Below are 5,426 nucleotides of genomic sequence, written 5' to 3'. Positions count from 1 at the left end.
GACTATTTAAGGCGAAAACTAAAACAAAAAAGTGAAAAATATAGTAGTGAGGCCTAAAACATTGTTAAAATTAGATTCCTCCCTCTAGAATATTAACATAAAGTATTACTTTATTTTTCAAACTTCATAGTGGGGCGAAGGTGAAAATAAATAGTTTGAACGACGATTTATGTACGAATTTGTAAAAATCGACTAAAAACTATGAGTGTTAATCCACGTTTTTTTGTCAAGAATGCAAATTTTTTATTTTCACAAAATATTTTCTATGAGCATTAAGTAAAATTTGTAAGGCATTTGGAAGTGGTTTTACGACTTATTGAGTAATAACTGTATATTTAGTAGACTATTTAAATCGAAAACAAACAAAAAAAATGAGTGAAAACTATAGTAGTAAGGCCCAAAACATTGTTAAAATGGGGTTCCACCATCAAGAATATAACAAAAAGTATTACTATAATTTTCAAATTTCACGTACATTACTTTGAGTGTTTTTTGCTTTTTTGTTTATTCCTTTGAGTGTTTTCTTCGTACATCACTTTATCTGAGTAACCACTATTAAATTCAAATATCTTCAAATTTAGGTTTTAAATCGTTAAGTACAAGTGTTTAAATATGTACGATAATAGATTTTGCATGAAAAAATATATTTTGAAGAATATGAGTTTGATAGTTTGTTGTTATGGTAAAAGAACTAAAACAAACATAAGCAAAAAACAAAAACTTAAAAACTAAAAAGAAAAAATGGAAAAGAGGGGTTCGGTATAAATCTAGCGATTCAAAATTAGGAATGTTGCTAACAAGCTAGCGACAGTGGCTTTATACAATCGGTACGTAAGTACTGATCGTATCCTTTTCTATTTCATTCAAGTTTACGATTTATTGAGCAAGAAATGTATATTTAGTAGACTATTTAAGTCGAAAACTAAAAAAATAAGTGAAAAATATAGTAGGGATGCCCAAAACAATGTTAAAATGGGGTTCCACCATCAAGAATATAACAAAAAGTATTACTATAATTTTCAAATTTCACGTACATTACTTTGAGTGTTTTCTGATTTTTTGTTTATTCCTTTGAGTGTTTTCTTCGTACATCACTTTATCTGAGTAACCACTATTAAATTCAAATATCTTCAAATTAAGGTTTTAAATCGTTAAGTACAAGTGTTTAAATATGTACGATAATAGAATTTGCATGAAAAAATATATTTTGAAGAATATGAGTTTGATAGTTTGTTGTTATGGTAAAAGAATTAAAACAAATATAAGCAAAAAACAAAAACTTAAAAACTAAAAAGAAAAAATGGAAAAGAGGGGTTTGGTATGAATCTAGCGATTCAAACTTAGGAATGTTGCTAACAAGCTAGCGACAGTGGATTTATACAATCGGTACGTAAGTACTGATCGTATCCTTTTCTATTTCATTCAAGTTTACGATTTATTGAGCAAGAAATGTATATTTAGTAGACTATTTAAGTCGAAAACTAAAAAAATAAGTGAAAAATATAGTAGGGATGCCCAAAACAATGTTAAAATGGGGTTCCACCATCAAGAATATAACAAAAAGTATTACTATAATTTTCAAATTTCACGTACATTACTTTGAGTGTTTTCTGATTTTTTGTTTATTCCTTTGAGTGTTTTCTTCGTACATCACTTTATCTGAGTAACCACTATTAAATTCAAATATCTTCAAATTAAGGTTTTAAATCGTTAAGTACAAGTGTTTAAATATGTACGATAATAGAATTTGCATGAAAAAATATATTTTGAAGAATATGAGTTTGATAGTTTGTTGTTATGGTAAAAGAACTAAAACAAACATAAGCAAAAAACAAAAACTTAAAAACTAAAAAGAAAAAATGGAAAAGAGGGGTTCGGTATGAATCTAGCGATTCAAACTTAAGAATGTTGCTAACAAGCTAGCGACAGTAGCTTTATACAATCGGTACGTAAGTACTGATCGTATCCTTTTCTATTTCATTCAAGTTTACGATTTATTGAGCAAGAAATGTATATTTAGTAGACTATTTAAGTCGAAAACTAAAAAAATAAGTGAAAAATATAGTAGGGATGCCCAAAACAATGTTAAAATGGGGTTCCACCATCAAGAATATAACAAAAAGTATTACTATAATTTTCAAATTTCACGTACATACCTTTGAGTGTTTTCTGCTTTTTTGTTTATTCCTTTGAGTGTTTTCTTCGTACATCACTTTATCTGAGTAACCACTATTAAATTCAAATATCTTCAAATTAAGGTTTTAAATCGTTAAGTACAAGTGTTTAAATATGTACGATAATAGATTTTGCATGAAAAAATATATTTTGAAGAATATGAGTTTGATAGTTTGTTGTTATGGTAAAAGAACTACAACAAACATAAGCAAAAAACAACAATTTAAAAACTAAAAAAAAAAATGGAAAAAAGGGTTCGGTATAAATCTAGCGATTTAAACTAAGGACTGTTGCTAACCACCTAGCGACAGTAACTTCATACAATCGGTATCTAAGTACTGATCGTATCATTTTCTATTTCATTCAAGTTTACGATTTATTGAGCAAGAAATGTATATTTAGTAGACTATTTAAGTCGAAAACTAAAAAAATAAGTGAAAAATATAGTAGGGATGCCCAAATCAATGTTAAAATGGGGTTCCACCATCAAGAATATAACAAAAAGTATTACTATAATTTTCAAATTTCACGTACATTACTTTAAGTGTTTTCTGCTTTTTTGTTTATTCCTTTGAGTGTTTTCTTCGTACATCACTTTATCTAAGTAACCACTATTAAATTCAAATATCTTCAAATTAAGGTTTTAAATCGTTAAGTACAAGTGTTTAAATATGTACGATAATAGATTTTGCATGAAAAAATATATTTTGAAGAATATGAGTTTGATAGTTTGTTGTTATGGTAAATGAACTAAAACAAACATAAGCAAAAAACAACAACTTAAAAACTAAAAAGAAAAAATGGAAAAAAAGAGTTCGGTATGATTCTACCGATTCATCCAAGGGACTGTTGCTAACCACCTAGCGACAGTATCTGTATACCATCGGTATGTAAGTACCGATCGTATCATTTTCTATTTCATTCAAGTTTACGATTTATTGAGCAATAAATGTATATTTAGTAGACTATTTAAGTCGAAAACTAAAAAAATAAGTGAAAAATATAGTAGGGATGCCCAAAACAATGTTAAAATGGGGTTCCACCATCAAAAATATAACAAAAAGTATTACTATAATTTTCAAATTTCACGTACATTACTTTGAGTGTTTTTTGATTTTTTGTTTATTCCTTTGAGTGTTTTCTTCGTACATCACTTTATCTGAGTAACCACTATTAAATTCAAATATCTTCAAATTTAGGTTTTAAATCGTTAAGTAAAAGTGTTTAAATATGTACGATAATAGAATTTGCATGAAAAAATATATTTTGAAGAATATGAGTTTGATAGTTTGTTGTTATGGTAAAAGAATTAAAACAAACATAAGCAAAAAACAAAAACTTAAAAACTAAAAAGAAAAAATAGAAAAGAGGGGTTCGGTATGAATCTAGCGATTCGAACTTAGGACTGTTGCTAACAAGCTAGCGACAGTCGCTTTATACAATCGGTATGTAAGTACTGATCGTATCCTTTTCTATTTCATTCAAGTTTATGATTTATTGAGCAAGAAATGTATATTTAGTAGATTATTTAAGTCGAAAACTAAAAAAATATGTGAAAAATATAGTAGGGATGCCCAAAACAATGTTAAAATGGGGTTCCACCATCAAGAATATAACAAAAAGTATTACTATAATTTTCAAATTTCACGTGCATTACTTTGAGTGTTTTCTGCTTTTTTGTTTATTCCTTTGAGTGTTTTCTTCGTACATCACTTTATCTGAGTAACCACTATTAAATTCAAATATCTTCAAATTTAGGTTTTAAATCGTTAAGTACAAGTGTTTAAATATGTACGATAATAGAATTTGCATGAAAAAATATATTTTCAAGTATATGAGTTTGGTAGTTTGTTGTTATGGTAAAAGAACTAAAACAAACATAAGCAAAAAACAAAAACTTAAAAACTAAAAAGAAAAAATGGAAAAGAGGGGTTCGGTATGAATTTAGCGATTCAAACTTAGGACAGTTGCTAACAAGCTAGCTAACAAGCTAGCGACAGTAGCTTTATACAATCGGTATGTAAGTACTAATCGTATCATTTTCTATTTCATTCAAGTTTACGATTTATTGAGCAAGAAATGTATATTTAGTAGACTATTTAAGTCGAAAACTAGAAAAATAAGTGAAAAATATAATAGGGATGCCCAAAACAATGTTAAAATGGGGTTCCACCATCAAGAATATAACAAAAAGTATTACTATGATTTTCAAATTTCACGTACATTACTTTGAGTGTTTTCTGCTTTTTTGTTTATTCCTTTGAGTGTTTTCTTCGTACATCACTTTATCTGAGTAACCACTATTAAATTCTAATATCTTCAAATTTAGGTTTTAAATCGTTAAGTACAAGTGTTTAAATATGTACGATAATAGAATTTGCATGAAAAAATATATTTTGAAGAATATGAGTTTGATAGTTTGTTGTTATGGTAAAAGAACTAAAACAAACATAAGCAAAAAACAAAAACTTAAAAACTAAAAAGAAAAAATGGAAAAGAGGGGTTCGGTATGAATCTAGCGATTCAAACTTAAGACCGTTGCTAACAAGCTAGCCACAGTCGCTTTATACAATCGGTATGTAAGTACTGATCGTATCCTTTTCTATTTCATTCAAGTTTACGTTTTATTGAGCAAGAAATGTATGTTTAGTAGACTATTTCAGTCGAAAACTAAAAAAATAAGTGAAAAATGTAGTAGGGATGCCCAAAACAATGTTAAAATGGGGTTCCACCATCAAGAATATAACAAAAAGTATTACTATAATTTTCAAATTTCACGTACATTACTTTGAGTGTTTTCTGATTTTTTGTTTATTCCTTTGAGTGTTTTCTTCGTACATCACTTTATCTGAGTAACCACTATTAAATTCAAATATCTTCAAATTTGGGTTTTAAATCGTTAAGTACAAGTGTTTAAATATTTACGATAATAGATTTTGCATGAAAAAAATATATTTTGAAGAATATGAGTTTGATTGTTTGTTGTTATGGTAAAAGAACTAAAACAAACATAAGCAAAAAAAAAAACTTAAAAACTAAAAAGAAAAAATGGAAAAGAGGGGTTCGGTAGGATTCTAGCGATTCATACTTAGGATTGTTGCTAACCACCTAGCGACAGTAGCTTTATACAATCGGTATGTAATTACTGATCGTATCATTTTCTATTTCATTCAAGTTTACGATTTATTGAGCAATAAATGTATATTTAGTAGACTATTTAAGTCGAAAACTAAAAAAATAAGTGAAAAATA

This window comes from Pyrus communis, chromosome 6, assembly GCF_963583255.1.
Source record: "Pyrus communis chromosome 6, drPyrComm1.1, whole genome shotgun sequence".
NCBI classification, from domain to species: Eukaryota; Viridiplantae; Streptophyta; class Magnoliopsida; order Rosales; family Rosaceae; genus Pyrus; species Pyrus communis.
The sequence above is the reverse complement of the archived record's forward strand: the minus strand, read 5'-3'. Positions refer to the sequence as shown.